Source organism: Papio anubis, chromosome 3, assembly GCF_008728515.1.
Source record: "Papio anubis isolate 15944 chromosome 3, Panubis1.0, whole genome shotgun sequence".
NCBI classification, from domain to species: domain Eukaryota; kingdom Metazoa; phylum Chordata; class Mammalia; order Primates; family Cercopithecidae; genus Papio; species Papio anubis.
In genome coordinates this window covers 151,915,462-151,934,644 of record NC_044978.1, presented here as the reverse complement: position 1 = coordinate 151,934,644, position 19,183 = coordinate 151,915,462, and positions in this window count along the sequence as shown.

Here is a 19,183-nt window from a genome sequence, read left to right as displayed (position 1 = left end):
AAAAAACTATAAAATATTGTAATGCCAACAACATTCCTTTTTAATTAAAATCTTAAATTTGTTCATAAGGATATTTTCGACTTCCTATTAATTGGTTATCATATTTTGTTATATTTCATTGCCATTAGGCAACATCTTTTTTTTTTTTTTTTCTTCTGACATAATGATGGGTCTATTGGAGCAGTTCTGAACTGTGATAGCCATTACTGAGGGATGAGGGAAAGAGGGAGGATCAATGTTTGTCAAAGATATTTCTCGAATCTGTTAAAAAACTGCTATTGTTTTATAACAATTCACTCTAAATCTAGATTCAGTAATAGATATACATCCACAGAAGTCCTGTATTTTTTTGAAATATCTGATAAAAATCTAAGGACCCCCTCTTTGCTCAGAATAAATGTGTCACTTTCGATGAATATCTCACATTTTCTAAGCCTCAAATTTCCTCCCTAAAGGCAGGTAGACAATTTAAAAAACTTTCGAAAATAGTGCAGAATAGAGATGATGAGATCATAATGAATGTCTGCCTTGAAATTACTGGTTTTTTTCCCTGTCCCATGTGTTACAATGGACGCAGAAGTTTTACACAGATATGCAGTCACACACGTCTCTCAGTTTTTATCTATACAGGGATTAACTTGATCCTATAGATATGTTTCCCCTTCTCATTACTACCCCAAACTGCCTGAAAATATTCTTCATTTTTTGGTAAAAATATTATTCATTTTTTGCTAAAAATAATTGCATTGGTGGATGACTTTACTTGTATATGGTGACCCTTCATTTATCCTCCATTTGAAGGTGACTTTGTGTCAACATACTCTGTATGTTGAAAATGAGAGAGAGTCTTTTGCCTTTGAATAGCTTATGACTCATTCAGTTATTTTTTTAGTGAAAAGCTAGGGCATTGAATCATAGGTATATACCTTGAAAGAAAAGCCAGTGATTAAACAATCCTACTTGACATGATAATGTTGGGTATTTTCAGCCAGCAAAATGCTAAAATATACTTACCAACCAAAAAAAAAAAAAAAGTTCTCCTCTGCCTACACAGCACAGTTGTTCAAAGAAGGGATAATAGATAAGGAGGTTCTTAGCCACACGCTAGTTTTGGTGAGAGTTCTTAACTTAGGCTTTTTGGGACCACTGAGACTTCAGAAATAGGCTTCAAATGATCCACCGTCTTGCTAAAATTGTACATAAAATCGTGTGTTTATGGAATTCTGTCCCATGAAAATAGTTCATAACTCACATGACATTTACTGTTTATTATGTCTCACACACATACATACTAATACACTAATAACTAAATTATTTTACTTATTATTGAAATGCTTAATTGTCTTTAATAACCTGAGAGAGAAGTAAAACAAATATAAGTCTACATGTTTCATAGATTAAAAAAGTAATATATATAATATATACATGTTATATGTTATGCATATTATTTATATGCCGTTTCCCTAATGCATTACCTCAAATTTCATTGCTTTTTCACTAGTATTGACCTTTACCAAGCCAATTTTAAGCCAGGGCTTATCCATTGAGATTTTCCATTTTCAACTTTAAATTGTCTCCACATATTTGTTTAATTGTGTTCTAATTTCCTATCTATTGCCTGAGAACCCTAGGTAGCCCAAAAATGGAAGAACTATGCTAGCTATCAAATTTTGGTCTCTAGCACATCAGCTTGGGAGACTGTCTACTGAGCTGAAAGGTCATTTAAATTTTTTCTCATTTTTGAATACCAACATGTCACTAAAGAGAGTTACATGCAGAACACATTTGCTGTATCAATAAATAGAAAAAAATGAACTCTTCACTGATTAGAATGCTACCTATTATATACAGAATAAGAATGTCTATTGGGAATGATATGGGTGTAGTAGACCAAAAGTTGAAAAAATATCCCACACTATTAAAACTAGAAAGGAGGAGTTCATATGCATGAGAGTGATAACAGGAAATATAATTCTAACACTGAGGGCAGAAAGTCATTTGACTATTAACTACCTGTTCCTTTTAGTACAGGAGCAACAAGAAATGATGGCTCCACATTTGAGGAAGTTTAACTTTGCTTTTTATTATCAATTTTTAAAATAAACAAATGGAATCAGATAACCAACAGTCTTCTCTCCTTTGATTGAAAACTGAGTAAGTAGCTGCTTACTGCAGGCCAGCATAATCCACACTGGTATCCCAAACTGTGAAAGTGTTGCTTCACTTTGAGTCTAAATTTAATTATCGTATTTTCTCTTTATCGGTTCCAGAATGTACACCATTTATGACTATATGTATGAGTCTAAATAGACTTAATTCTTTCAGACAATAAATGGTTGACATGATTTTTCTGACAGTTGTGGTCATAGTTTGTGGTAGGCATTCTACTCTTCATATTGATTTAAAATATATTATGATGCTCAGAGATGAATATATACATGGTATATACCATATATATCTACATAGACAAATATATAATTGCAATCCCAAAGTCAGTATTATTTTAAAACATTTTAATGTTCTTTACCTATGTAAAAAGCATCAGTACACTTGATTTACTTTTATCAATCAAGTAGAACATTAGATTTTTCCATGTATCTAAGCCAAAAACAATCATTTTATTACTTTAAAATATTATCTTGCCCACTTTTATGTATAGTCTGTCTTTTTTAATCATTTTGATTATTACAGCTTAATCTGTGGCATCAGCTAATTGACTAACATGTAGCAAAAGAGCACCTATTATGAAAGAAGCACTTTAATAAGCAATAAAACTAACAGGTAATATTTGCTATGGTTCAAGCTCTTTTATAGAAATTATTTAATTTTTAAAGCAACCTTATAAAATATATATTGTCATTATTCCTATTTAAAAGATGTAAAAACATAAAAAATCACAAAGGTCTATTATGAACAATTATATGACAACAAATTGGATAACCTACGGGAAATGGATGAATTACTGGAAATATACAATCTACAAGGAATAAATCAAAAAGAAATAAAAAGCCTAAACAAACCAATAACAAATAGAGATTGAAGTAGTAATCAAAAGCCTCTCAACAAAGAAAATTCCAGTACCAGATGGCTTCATAGCTGAATTCTATCAAATATTAACAGAAAAATTAGTATCAAACCATCTTAAACTCTTCCAAAAAATAGAAATAGACTGAGTGTTTCCAAACTCAGCCAGCACTATTTGGATACCAAAGACTGACAAAGGCATCACAAGTAAAGAAAACTATGGGCCAATGTCTCTGATTAATGTAGATGCAAAAGTTCTCAATAAAATACTAGCAAACCAAGTTCAACAACATATCAAAAAATTATACACTATAACCAAATAGGATTTATTCCTGAGATACAAGGGTGGTTTAAAATACACAATCAATGTGATGTGTCATTTTAACAGAACGAAAGATTTTTTTAAACCACATGATCATCATAACTGATGCAGAGAAAGCATTTGACAAAGTTCAGCATCCTTTCATGATAAACATTCTCCAAAAAATAAATATAGGAGAAATTTGTCTTCAATCTAATAAAGACTGTTTATGAAAACTCCACAGCTATCATAGTAATCAATAGAGAAAACCTGAAAGCTTTTTCTCTAAAGTCTGGGCCGTGGCTAAGATGCCCATTCTATTCTACTTAACATAGGGAAGTAATAGCAAGAGAAATCAGACAAGATGATGAAATAAAGGGGATACAAATCAGAAAGGAAAAAGTAAAATTAACCCTGTGTACAACTGTGTAGAAAACCCTAAAGACTCCACACAAAAAAGTTTTACACAAATAAATGAATTCATCAGAGTAGCAGGATACCAAACCAACATACAAAATTAGTTGCTTTTATTTACACCTACAAAAATCTATTTGAAAAATAAATCAAGAAAACAATCCTATTTAAAATAGCATTAGAAAGAATAAAATACTAACAGATAAATTAAACCAAAGAAGTGAAGTGAAAGATATGTACACTATAAAGCATGAAAACTATAAGCATTGATAAAAGAAATTTAAAGACACAAATTAATAAAAATACATTAATATTTGTGAATTAAAATTATTAATGTTGTTAAAATGTTCCTATTGCTCAAAACAACATACAGATTTAATGCAATCCCTATCAACAGTTTAATTTTTCAAATAAATTGAAAAAAAAATTAAATGGAACCACAGAAGATCCTGACTAGCCCAAACAATATTGGGAATGAAAAACAAAGTTAGAAGCATGACAATTCCTAATTCCAAATTATATTACAAAGCTATAGTAATCAAAACAGCAAATTACTGGCTTTAAAATAGATATACAGGACAATGGAACAGAATAGAGGATCCAGAATTAAACCCAGTAATATAAGTTCCACTAATTTTTAACAAGCTGCTAAGAAGACACAATGTACAAAAGATAGTCTCTTCAATAAATGGTGTATTTTATTTTTCAAGCCAGATATCATAATGTCTTCCTCATACATTGGAAATTTCTTGAACATAACTAGTATGTAGGTAACATGACTTCACTACTCCAGCCACAATTCGTGAAACTACAGGTAACCTATGTTCAGTCAATCTATAAGCTGAGTAATCAACAGTATGTGAGTTCTCTGACATGAAAGTTCTTCCTGTGAGTATCATGAAGACTAATTAATGTGTGTAGATATTCTTAATTTAAAATTAAGATACAGAGTCAAGAAAGTATAACAAAGGCTAAAATTGAAATACACACAGAGTTGTATAAAATTCAGTCAAAATTGGAGATGACAAATTCAAAGAGTAAAAACAGACATACAGATGTGGGTACACAAGTGTTATCTCTCTCCAATAGATCATTCAATCAAAAAATTATAAGCACTCTGTATTTAAAGTACTTGAGTTTCATGTGCTTCAGAAGAAGCATTCCAAATGTTTTAAAACTGGTGGTGGTGAAGATTTCCTGGTTTATCCCTGACACGTAGAGAACCTGGAAGTCATTGCTTCTGTCCTTACAACAAGGAAATGCTAGACAAACACAAGATTTTTATTAGTTCTATTAGAGAATTGAGGGAAAGGGGGAAAACCACTACCACAAAATATTGAGTGTCAAATGCATCTAGAGAGAGATAGTGTACTCAAGATTTGATTACCTAGGACAGAAACCACTAGACACTTAAAGTGGGTAGGATATCATATATGATAATCTTGATGAACTGCTGGAGGATGAATGTATGAAAGTGAACATGAGAATATCCTAGTGCTGAAGTATTGGTGGTTGGACACCCTGCTCTGCAGACTCTCCCTCTAGGAACCCCACCAGGTTATGACAGAGAGAATTCTAGAAACTCTAGAAATCTGAATATATCCCCCTCATGGGGGAGGAAAAGCATTCCTATCATAACTTTTCTCCCTAACGAAGGCCTTGTTTCCATAGGTAATGACATTAGCAGTTAGGCAATTTTTACACCTGAAAAAACGGAACTGCATTCCAATCAAGCTTTCCTGCATCAGCTAATGGGAAATAAAAGAATAAAAGACATTGCTAGCAGAGGAGAGAGCTTCAAAGAAAGAGATTGCAGTGGTTAAGAGACTGGAGAACAGAAGGGGATATGTTCTCTTGGGGGCAAGAAACAGAAACACTTCTGAAGACCAAACACCTAAGACACAGTTCCAATAAAACACCAAGAACAAATCAGAATATTAGGTGACCCTCTCCTCTGCGACACTGCCACTGCTGTGTCTCCTAAAAATAAAGTAGAAAGAGAGAGTCTTAAAGGTTTTGGGAGGTTGGGGAAGACACCTTATCTATAGAGAAATAAAAATAAGGATTACAGGAAACTTCTCAGTAGAAAGCATGCAAACAAGAAGAGAACAGAGTGATATATTTACAATACTGAAAGAAAAGGAAAAATCTGTCAACTAAAATTCTATATCCAGTAAAATTTCATTGAAAAGTGAAGGAGAAGTTAATGGGTATGGGTTTCTAATCAAGGTGATAATTTTTTCCTAGAATTAGATACTGGTGACGGTTGCAGATACTGGGGATGGTTGCACAATTCTGTTTAAAAACACTAGTGAATTGTACAGTTTAAAAGGCTGAAATGCATGTAGATTATATCTTAATAAGACTGTTAAAAAAGTGAAAGAGAAATTTAAAAATTCTCTTTTCTGAGAACTTTTAAAACTTGTGAAAGATAAATTTAAAAGTTCTCTTTTCTGAAAACTGAGAAAAATCAATTTCTAGCTGATCTTCCTTGAAAGACCTTTTAAAAGAAGATCCTTGGGCAGAAATAAAATGGTTTAGGTCCAAAACTTGGATCTACACAAAGAAAATAAGAGTGTCAGAACATGAACAAATACAAATAATGTAAATTATTTTACTGTTTCATAATTTATCTAAAAGATAACTGACTAAAGGAATGATAACAATGCAATGGATGTTTATAGCCTACATATATACAAAATGAATGACAATAGTGTCAAGTGGAATTAGAGAAAGTAATTGAGATGCTGTATTATCAGGCAACTGCATTACATGTGAAGCAGAATAGTGCCTCTTCATGGTGGATTTAGATTCTTTTAAAATGTATGTGTCATACCACAAAAAGAATAAAATACTTAGGAATACAGTTAACCAGGGAAAGATCTCTACAAGGAGAACCACAAAATACTCCTCAAATAAATCAGAGATCACACAAACAAATAGAAAAGTATTTCATGCTCATAAATAGGAATAATTAACATCATTAAAATGGCCATACTATTCAAAGCAATTTTTAGATTTCATGTGATTCTTATTAAACTACTATCAACATTCATCAAAGAGCTACAGAAAACTATTTTAAAATTTGTATGGAGCCAAAAAAGAGTCCGATTCTCCAAGGGTATCCTAAGCAAAAAGAACAAAGCGGGAATCATCACACTACTGTACTTCAAATTACACTAAAGGGTTACAGTAACCAAAACAGCATGGTTCTGGTAGAAAAACAAACACATACACCAATGGAACAGAATAGAGAACCCAGAAGTAAGACAGAACACCTACAACTATCTGATCTTTGAAAAAACTGACAAAAGCAATGGGGAAAGGATTTCCTATTCAATAAATGGTGCTGGGATAACTGGCTACCATATGCAGATGATTGAAATGCCATCCTTACACCATATACAAAAATTAACTCAAGATGGATTAAAGACTTAAATGTAAAACCCAAAAGTATAGCTCTAGAAGACAATCTAGGAAATACCATCAAGACATAGTCACAGGCACAGATTTCATGACAAAAATGCCAAAAGCAATTGCAACAAAAGAAAAAAGTTGACAAACGGAATCTAATTAAAGAGCTTCTACACATCAAAAGAAACTGTCAACAGAGTAAACAGACAACTTACAGAATAGTCAAAAAATTTGCCGAACTATGCAGCTAACCCAGGTCTAATATTCAGTTCCTACTAGTATACTAACTAAATTTACAATAAAAAACCAAACGACCCCATTAAAAAGTGGGCAAAGGACATGCACAGATGATTTCCAAAAGAATATGTGGCAAAAAAAAAAAAAAAAAAAAAAAAATGTACACCAAAACAACAACAAAAAAAGCTCAACATCACTGATCATTAGAGAAATGAAAATCAAAACCACAATGAGATACCGTCTTACACTAGTCTGAAAGACTATTTTTAAAAAGTCAAAAAAATAACACATTGTGGCAAGGCTGTGAAGCAAAAGGAATGCTTATACACTGTTGGTAGGAGTGTAAATTAGTTCAGCCATTGTGGAAGATAGTATGGTGAATCCTCAAAGACCTAAAGACACAAATACCATTCCACTCAAAGGGATACAAATTATTCCATTATGAAGATACACGCACATGTATGTTCATTGAGCACTACTCACAATAACAGAGACAAGAAATAAACCTAAATGACCATCAATGATAGATTAGATAAAGAAAATTTGGCACATATGCATCATGGAATACTATGCAGCCATAAAAACTAATGAGCTCATGTCCTTTTCAGGGACATGGATGGAGCTTGAGGCTATTTATCCTTAGCAAACTAACACAGGAACAGAAAACCAAATACCATATGTTTCACTTATAAGTGGAAGCGAAATGATGAGAACACAGAAACACATAGAGGGGAACAACACACAATAGGGACTTTTGGAGGGTGGAGGGTGGCAGAAAAATAACGGGGACTAGCTTAATACCTAGGTTATAAAATAATCTGTACAACAAACCCCATGACACAAGTTCACCTGTGTAACAAACCTGCACTTGCACTCCTGAATTTTAAGTATCAAATCAAATAAAATATATATAGCAAATCTCAGGGAATCCAAACTTCAAATAAAGAAATAGTAATATATCAAGAGATGATAATATTTAATTATATAAAATTCTCAATTAAAACCAGAGAAGGTGGAAAAATATAAAACAAACAAAAGAACATACACAACAAATAGAAAAGTTACAAAGATAGTACATTTTATCCAAACAATATCAACAATTTCTTTAAATGTAAGTGATTTAAATAGTGGTTAAAAGACAGAGATTGTCAAAAGAGATAAATATTAGTACATATCTCAAATTATATATAAGAATTTTATAAAATTATCTTTAATAATCTAAATAAGTCACAGTATTCTTAATACTGAATTGCACAGAATGTGGTATTAATGGTAGCAACAACTTTTAAGAAAACTTCTAATAATATTCCAAATAGTTTGAAAATTTTTAGAAATGTTAACATTATCGTTTTTTTTTTTTGCTTCTTTTGGGTTTTGTTTGTACTTTTTCTCTCTTACAATCCCTAGCTAAACTATACTCTTGTCTCAGTCATGATTTAATATAGACAACTACAGCAAATTCTTCTAATGACTTCATTGATCAGCCACTATGTGACTTCCAAACCTAACAGATACTTTTAGTTATGCATAATATTCTTCATGATTTCTCTCCCTTCTTGCTGAATTAACATTACTGACATTAAAATTTTTCTAAATTAGATATAATATTGAGATTTTTCAATAGAGTATTCAGTTTATCTATAACAGTCATAAAATTTATTTCAAAAGATCATCTTTAGATAATTTTATTGATGCTTACTGCTAATACATACAGATTTCTAAACACCATCTAGAAAAGTATCAAGGTTTCATAAATTTAGTTACTTAAAATTATATTATTTTGTTAGCAAACAATAAATAAGTTCCTGTAATTTATAAGATTTATAAGAAAATCTATTGTATTACTTTGTCATCAAACAATAAATAATCTATGTAATTTATAAGGTTTATAAGAAAATTCAATAGCTTTCCATTTGAAATAGGCATTAGTTTTGTTTCAAAGATTATACTGTATAACTCTGTTTTGTTTTACAATCATATGTGTATTTATTTTCAATTCTTCCTTTTTGTTAGTTTTTAACATGTGCAACCATTTTTGTTATAATCAATTATCATCACAAATTACATTTCTTTGAAGGATAAATGTTGATCTCTCTGCTATATATTATTACATGTTTTTAATTATCAGCAGTTCTAGAATTTCCAAGTTTTATTTTTAGCTCTAGCAAAAAAAAGTTGCCTATCAATATCCAAATAATCTACTAAGTTTCGTTTCAACTCTCACCTACACAGATAAATTCTTAATTATCTGTAATGATTGTGATTTATCTAAATACATTAAAATTTTTATTGACAAATAATTTAAATCTATTTATTTGATTTAATCGATTATTTTATTCATAAATAATTGGATTTCTTGCCATAGAATAGATAAGAGGAAATTACCTAGAAATTTGTGTTTGTTTTTTTTCCTTATACTTCAGACCATTTTCCCAGCAAGTCACTGGCACCATATATACACAGTTGAATAAGGTTTTCATATAAATATATCTTGAGGAAAACATTCCAAAATGAAAAGGTTTATAATTTTAGAACCTAATCTGTGTAGTTTCACAAAATAAAAAAAAAAATACACTATTTTTAAAGTCTTGAAATTATCATTGTTGTCATTATCAATGATTCATAAGGAAGAACAGAGTGTTGTCAATGTGTGGAATTTTATGTCTTGATTTAGAAATTTTCAGAAAATATTTCTTAATTTCAATTGACCAAAGTTTTGCAACAAGTAGAGCCATAAAAGTAGAGTACAATAGAGCGAGACTCTGTCTCAAAAAAAAAAAAAAAAAAAAAAAAAAAAGTAGAGTACAATGGTGTGGTTATATAAATATTATTATTTTCTTACAATTACTTAAAAAATTCAAATTTGAAAATGTTCAATTATTTCTAACTGCAGGGCATATTTTTTAAAGTTCTGATTTTTTTTTTTTGCTGTTTGATTAAATTTAATTAATAAAATATTGTCTAACTTTATTTCCTAATTTCATTGCTTCATTCTATGAAATTTATTTATATATTTTCCCTAATTTATGATTCCAATTATTATTAGTCTTTAATTCAAGCATGGGCTTTAACAGTATATAAAAGGTATTTTGGTAAGAAATGTAAAAGTTTAACACTTCCAACTTTTGACAGTACAGGTTTTGAGCACAAATATCAGACATTTACAGGTATAAATAAGCAACTCTTTTTTGTTTGCGTAAGTAAACTATTTTTTAATCCAGAAATATAAATTGTTATATTCTGCAGTAATTTTTTTCACAATATTTCACAGGCTGTTTAGGTTCCTCCGATTTGTGCAAAATGTCAGTAGGTGCTCCAGGCTCTTCATTATTGAAACCATTAAAAACCTCTACTCTGTTTTAACACAGACTCAAAAGACTTATATTTAAATGGAAGTTTAGTAACATATCCAAATTTCATTGTCTTTTTATTCTAGACATTTGTGAAAGCTAAAGTATCTAGTTGAAGTAACAGTTGCATAGTTTGAGATTAATGATATACTGGCAAGTTTTCTGATTTAGAGAATTATTTTATTTTATTTTATTTTTACTATTTATTAGTTTTTATTTATTTTTTCCATTTTAATAGCTTTTGGGGTACAAGTGGTTTTTGGTTACCTAGGTGAATTGCATAGTGGTGAAGACTGAAATTTTAGTGCATCTGTCACCTGAGTAGTATGCATTCTATGCAACATGCATTTTTTTCCCTACCCCCCTCTTACTCTCCCCCTTCTGAATCTCCAGATTCCATTATATCACTGTGTATGCCTTTGGATACTTATATCTTAGTTCCCACTTACAAGTGAGAACACACAGTATATATTTATTTTTTATTTCGGAATTACTTCACTTAGAATAATGACCTTCAGCTTCATCCAAGTTGCTCCAAGAGACATTATTTCATTCTTTTTATGGTTGAGTAGTGTTTCACAGTGTATATACACCAAATTTTTTTATACATTCATTGGTCAACAGGCACTTAGGTTGGTTCTACATCTTTGCAATTGTGAATTGTGCTGCAATAATCATACATGTGCAGGTATGTTTTTGATATATTGAACAGTGATACCCAGTAGTAGAATTGCTGGATTGAAAGGTAAATCTACTTTTAGTTCTTTAAGAAATCTCTGTACTGTATTCCATAGAGGTTGTACTAATTTACATTCTGACCTCTAGTGTGTAAGTGTACCATTTTCAGCACAACCATGACAACATCTATTGTTTTCTGACTTTTTAATAATGGCTACTATTCCAAGAGTAGATGGTATCTCATTGTAGTTTTAATTTGTATTTCCCTGATGATTAGAGATGTTGAGCATTTTTTATGTTTGTTGGTCATTATTATAGCTTCTTTTGAGAACCATCTATTTATGTCATTTGTCCACTATTTTGTGGAATTAGTTGTTTTTTCCTTGCTGATTTGTTGGATTTCCATGTAGATTCTGGACATTAGTCCTTTGTCAGATACGTAGCTTGCAAATGTTTTTTCTTTGTTTGTTTTGTTTTGTTTTGTTTTGTTTCCTATTCTGTAGTTTTCTGTTTAATCTGATGATTATTTCTTTTGCTATGCTGAAACATTTTAATGTAATGAAGTCTCATATATTTATTTTTGTTTTAGTCACATTTGCTTTTGGGGTCTTACAAACTCTTTGCCTATGCCAATGTCCAGAAGAGGTGTTCCTAGGTTATCTTCTAGAATTTTTATGGTTTCAGGTATTATATGCATCTTGAGTTGATTTTTGTATAAGGTGAGAGATTGGAATCTAGCTTCATTACTCTATATGTGGCTTGCCAGTTTTCCCATCATCATTTATTAAATAGTATGTCCATTCCCTAATTTATGTTTTGGATGCTTTGTCAAAGATTAGTTGGCCCTAAGTATTTGATTTTATTTCTGAGTTCTTTATTCTGTTCCATTGATCTATGTGTCTTCTTTTATAATAGTACCATGCTGTTTGGGTAACTATAGCCTTGTAGTATAATTTGAAGTTCAGTATTGTGAAGCTTCCAGATTTGTTCTTTTTGCTTAGGATTGCTTTGACTAGTTGGGCCCTGTTTGGTTCTAAAAAAAATTTAGCATTTTTTTTTCTCAAAGTTTGTGAAAAATCATGTTGGTATTTCGATACGAATTGCATTGAATCTATAGATTGTTTTGGGCAGTATGGTCATTGATTCTTCCAATCTGTGAGTATGGGATGTATTTCCATTTGTTTTTGTCATCTATGTCTTTTTTTTTTCAGTAGTGCTTTGTGGTTTTCCTTGTAGAAATTTTTCACCTCCTTGGTTAAGTATATTCCTAGGTTTTTTGTTTGTTTGTTTCATTTTGCTTTTTTTTTTTAGCTGTTGTAAAATGTTGTAAATGTAAAAGAGATTGAGTTGTTTTTCTTTTTGGGAGGTGGGTTGGGAGGGGGACAGGGTCTCACTTTGTCACCCAGGCTGGAGTACAGTAGTGTGATCTTGTGAACTCCACTCACTGCAACCTCTGCTTCCCGGGTTCCAGGCATTTTCATGTCTCAACGTCCCGAGTAGTTGGGACTACAGACACACCTCACCACATCTGGCTATTTTTTTGTATTTTTTGATAGAGAGGGAGTTTCACCTTGTTGGCCAGGCTGGTCTCGAATCGCTGACCTCAAGTGATCCACCTATCTCACCCTCCCAAAGTGCTGGGATTACAGGCTTGAGCCATGGGGCCTGGCCCTAGGTATTGAGTTCTTGATTTGATTCTCGCTTGATCATTGTTCATGTAGAGCAATGCTATAGATCTGTGTGAATTAATTTTGTAGACTGAAACTGAAACTCTACTGAATTTATTTACCAAATCTAGGAGTCTTTTGGAGGAATCTTTAGGGTTTTCTAGGTATATGATTGTATCATTGGCAAATAGCGATAGTTTGACTTGCTCTTGTCTAATTTGGATGCTCTTTGTTTTCGTCTCATGTCTGATTGTTCTGGCTTGGACTTCCTGTAGAATTATTTTAAATAATAATAAAAAAAATACATAAACATTCTACAGCCTAATATTGAATGTGCTGATCTAGCAGAAGGGATTGCAACCCTTACCAATAATAGAAATCCAATTGTTACTATCCTTCAATACATTCTAGAATATTTTCTGATAGTAATTATTTAATATTTTTATTTAAATATCAATAATAAACCTTTCTATTCTTCTCTATTTACCTAATATCAGGAAACTTATATTTAAACAAATGATCTACTGTTGTGGAATGACTGCATATCATTTATCTTAGATACAACAGTGAAGTACAATTTGCTTTGGAAATTTCATCAACTCTAAGAATGAGTATGGGTTTCATAAGACTCTTGTGAGTATTTTTCTAATCCTGAGGAAGAAAAAACATATAATCCATAGTCTTCATTATTTCTAACATAATACGACTACTGGCCTATTTACTTGTGCAAGAAATTTTATTTGTGTCCCAAAATAAAATTTTGTTTTGAATACAAATGCCTCTGATTCTGATTTATGGGATCTGCACATAGAGTCAGCAAAATTAAAATTATGTTTATAAATAGTATATGAATATTAAAATTAAAAAGAACCATTTTAATTGTGAGAGAAAATAGAAAATTGTTATATACAGTAAAATATTTATATTTAAGGCATTTGAGTAATACATTTAATTCTTAGACTCGCAGTTTTCCTCAATAGGATGTCTTTTTATCTATAGAGAAAAATATTCTACAATTTGACATGTATTTTACCTGTTATTTTATGACTTCAGTATTTTTTTTTAAAATGTGTCTCTGAGTCTATCTGTGAAAGGATAATTGACATTAGTAAAAATATTTAAAATTTTTGATATATGATGTATATGATTACTTTATAATTATTTGAATTTGAAGGGTTCCTTAAAGAAAATGATACATTAAAATATATTGCCTCAACTGTGGTCAAAGAAAACTTCTCATTAAAGAAATTTCAGAATAAAACTAATCAATATAATATGGACTTATATAGTATATATTATTTAACCAGATAATTGAAAGAAATCAAAGAGAGATTTTAAAAAAGCACACAGGTCAAGATAATCTTTTCTATAAATACTTATGTTTTGCGTCACAGGCTGTTGAGAGATTTTGCATAATTTTATTATCTTGAAGTTTACCTTTCTACTTTGTAAATTTTACTTTCCACTTAAAGTTTGTAGCAACTGAAGGAGCATTACAATCTAAATTACAGATTAGACATTAGTGACACCATTGTTATAAGAAACTATGCAGAAAAGAAACAAAATTAAAGTAGATTAATTGTAAACTCATTAATATCAAATTGATTCAATGGCAATTTACATTTTGGAAAATCTCTGTTTTTTGTTTGTTTGTTTGTTTGTTTTTTTAATATCTAGGGACATTATCATAAATCCATGTCAATTAACATGGGTGCACACCAGGGAGGAGATACATCATTTATGCATATAAGCAAGATGAATCAATTTCACAATTTTACAAGTGTGGATAGAAACCCACTTTTAGGCAATTTCATATTATCTATAGCTCATTTTTTAGTTCTGAATTATCAAAGAAAAATTAATTATTACCTCATTATTTAAGAAACGGGTTCCTTTTGGGATGAAGCATTAATTTGTATACATCAAAAATCAGTTCCATTACATTAAATTCAGCTTTTAAAAGTGATTGTCACTGGAAAATCACCAGAAATATCCTTTCCCTTCAAAATCACTTGATATAGCACAGTTATACTTACAGACTTCCACAGATAAAGTTTATAAATAACTCAGGGTGAAGCAAAAGATACCAATAAAACAAAACTTTAGTCATTCTAAACTCTCTGATCTTCTCTAGATGTGAATTTTCATGTGCTTGTGACTCATTTTTTTTTCTAAGCATCAATATTATTTCAAATGATTTCAAATCATGTAATTTTTTGTCACAAGACAAGTCTAATATTTGCTTCAGGAATTTCCATTTTTATGTGTACAAACTTAAATTTTATATATAATTTTTACATACTAAATTCATGTATGATAAATTATAAATGAATTACTAACATGTCCTTACTCTGCCTCCTTGCAATTACATCTGTTCTTCACATTTACAAATTGAATTTTCCCACACGAAAGAAAGGTACAATTTTTCTATATTTTGTTGCACGCTTCTCTTATAAGCCTAATCAGATTTTTTGAACTCATGGAATTAATCTATTCCTTGTGGAAGAATATTTGCCCAGCTAAAATCTAGTTGAATACTATCTTAGTTTAACTTAGAAGAAACAAAATTGAATTGAAATGTTTAATTGCTTACTTCATCCTTTAAAAATGAAGAAACAGATGACCTAAAGTAGATGTTAAATTATATTTAATTTGGTATGATTTCAAAAGAAAAGGTTTTAATGGTTGCTTCAAGGATTTTTTTTAAAAATGGCTAAAGATCAAATTTTAAATTTGTGAATGTTACCTGAGAAAGGTTTGCTGACTAAACAAGATTTATTCTCACTGAGTTGTGAGACATATGGTGGGCATTTATTATTTCTTGCTTTTTCTTTCACTCATACATGTCTGTTGCACTGCAACAGGAGAAAAGGTGAAATAGTAAAATTTTCAGAAGACAGTCACTTTATTGTTTACAACTAAAGAAAAATATATGTATATGCAATCGTGACACATCTATAGTAATGTCTTCAAGAACACTGTTAACATTATCATTTGAAAATTAGTGCAGGGCCCTTTTGTTAGATGTATTTATGTTGGTTCTAGTTTTCTTCTAGTAATTAGCATAGAATCACCAAATAACACACCATTTAGAGAAAGTGGATTTTAAAGAAGAGATGTTTTAGAGATTCTAGAGATTCTAGGAGAGATATTTCTAGAGAGTCTGCTTTAGCAAATCACACTGGAGGACATACCTTTAAAGTGTGTTAAAAGAGTAATGCCACAAAGATTACTTTTTATTGTGAGAGTCTTTTATTCTTTTTTCTGTGATCATAATGTTAAGTTGTGGGCACCAAACTGGTTCACTCATAATAATTCAAAGGCTGAATTTCATGGTAAAGTAGACTCATAGTAAGTCAGGATACAAGAGCATCTATACTTTACAATCTTTTCCCTAGATAATAGTTTTTAATTAAGAACAAAAGCAATTCATGTTTATTCATGAAAATCAGCAATGGGATTAAATTTGGATAAATATAAATGATGAGTCATTTGGAGAAGTATAAATAATCATTCTGAAAGAAACATTAGGATCACTTTTAGAAATTACCTAAATATCTATTGTATTTACTGTCAGTGCTCTGATCTAGCAGTGTCTCTCGGCTACTTTCATCATTTTAGTCACACTTGACTCCGTGTTTTCACTCCCAACAACCAGCATCTGTTTCTCTTTGTTGGAGGTTGGCCTGAGTCTGATAGAACATCCTTTGGACTTTTGTAGAGAGATAACATTTCCCAGGAATTTGTGATCACCCTTCATTCTCCCTCCACAGGCCTTGAAACATGACTAACCAATTGAAATGGTACAAACACTCCCCTTGATTCTGGCTGTGAGCTACTAAGTTTCCTCTCTGGGATTGGGGCAACTTTACCTTCTGAAAGACACTGCTTCATATTGTCCTTTATTTGTACTACCTCTATTCCTGTCCTAGTTTCCCAGCGTTTTGTTGTTTTCCAGGAACACTTCCTAAGAAGTTACCTTCAGATTAAACTTCTTGTCACAATCTGCTCCTGGGCAAATGGATTTTTGTGTCCAGATATGTAGATAATGATGATTATAAATTGATATGTGAATAGGTAGATATACAGATGGAGGTAATTAGTTTCCTAAAGCTGCCATAGAAAGAACTCCAGAATAGGTAGCTTTAAAATAACAAAAATTTATTCTGTTTCAGTCCTAGAAGTTAGAGGTCTGAAATCAAGGTGACAGTAGGGTCATGCTTCCTCCGAGACTCCAGGTAGAATTTGTTCTTGCTGCTTCCTAGCTTCTGTTGGTGGCCCTCAATCTTTGGTATTCCTTGCCTTGCAGATGTGTTACTCCAATCTCTGCAACTGTTGTCACACGGTGCTCTCTCTATGTATCTCTCTTTTTATAAGAATAATGACTGATGTCCTTATTGGATTAAGGTCCTATTTGACTCCAATAGGACCTCATCATAACTATTTACATTTACAATAATTCTATTTCCAAATACTATCACATTTTCAAGTGTTGAGAGTTAGGACTTCAACATAACTTTTTGGCAAAACAATTCAACCCATAACAGATGACAGATGATAGATAGATAGAAGATAGATAGATAGATGGATAGATAGATAGGTAGATAGATAGATAGATAGATCACAGACAGAAATATAAGGATGTCATTCTAAAGTTTTATGACTCATTATTTCTTATGATCATATCATAAATATGTTTCATGCATTCAAAGAATAAGCTGTGTGCTGAGTAGTGAGTGTATGTGAACCATGTTGTGGTGGGGAGCTTATATGCAACCCCATGCTCCTTTACTTACTTTGTCCCCCTCCTTACAACTAAAATTATACTTAGTAACTCACTAGAACTAGCCTATTACCCTAAGAAATACTTGCATTTATGGAAAGATTTCAGGTACTTACCTATTTTAAATACAAATAAAATAAAATAGTACACATAAAAGGAAAACCTCTATACCAGAGTAAAGTCTAGTCCTATTTGATTTGTTATAAAAACTTTAAAAAGAAAAAAACTTAAAAGCCAACATCATAATTTAAAAGAAGACTCATTATTAATCTCTTCAGTGAATTTTTTTTTTCCTGTCAGTTTTGGAACAGTGTATGCATCCAGGAATGTATTAATCTCTTTTAAGTTTTCTAGTTTGTGTGCATAGAGGTGTATTTGTAGATGTGTTTGTAATAGTTTCTGGTGGTCATTTTAACTTTTGTGGGATCAACTGTATTATCCCCTTCATTTATAATTGTATTTATTTGGACATTCTCTCTTTTATTCATTATTATTCTAGCTAGTGGCCTATTTTGCTTATTAATTTTCACACACACACACACACACACACGCAAACAATTCCTGGATTCATTGATCTTTTGAATGGATTTTTGTGTCTCAATTCTTTCAGTTCAGCTCTAATTTTGGTTATTTTTTGTCTTCTGCTAGTTTTGAGGTTGATTTGTTCTTGCTTCTCTAATTCCTTCTGTTGTGATGTTAGGTTGTTAATTTGACATCTTTCTAGCTTTTTAATGTGGGCATTTAGTGTTATGAGTTTCCCCCTTAACACTGCATTAGCTGCCTCTGAGAGTTTCTGGTGTGCTGTATCTTTGTTCTCATTAGGTTCAAAGAAATTCTTGATTTCTGCTTTAATTATATTATTTACCAAAAAGTCAATCATGAGCATGTTTAATTTCCATGTAATCGCATGGTTTTGAGCAATTTTCTTAGTCTTGACTTCTATTTTATTGAGCTGTGGTCCAAGAGTGTGTCTGATATGATCTTGTTTTTTATTTATTTTTTATTTTTTTGCATTTGCTAAAGATTGTTTTATATCCAATTATGTAGTCAGTTTTACAGTGTGTGCCATGAGGTAATGAGAAGAATGTATATTATGTTGTTTTTCTCTTTATTTTTTTAAGAGACAGACTCTTGCTCTGTGTCCCAGGTTGGAGTGCAATGGTGTAATATGGGTCACTGAAGGCTCAAGCTCCTGGACCCAAGCAATCTTCCTGCTCTGTCCTTCCAGGTAGCTGCTACAACCAGTGCATGCCACTATACCCAGCTAATTTTATTTTTTATTTTTGTAGAGACAGGATCTCACTATGTTGCCTAG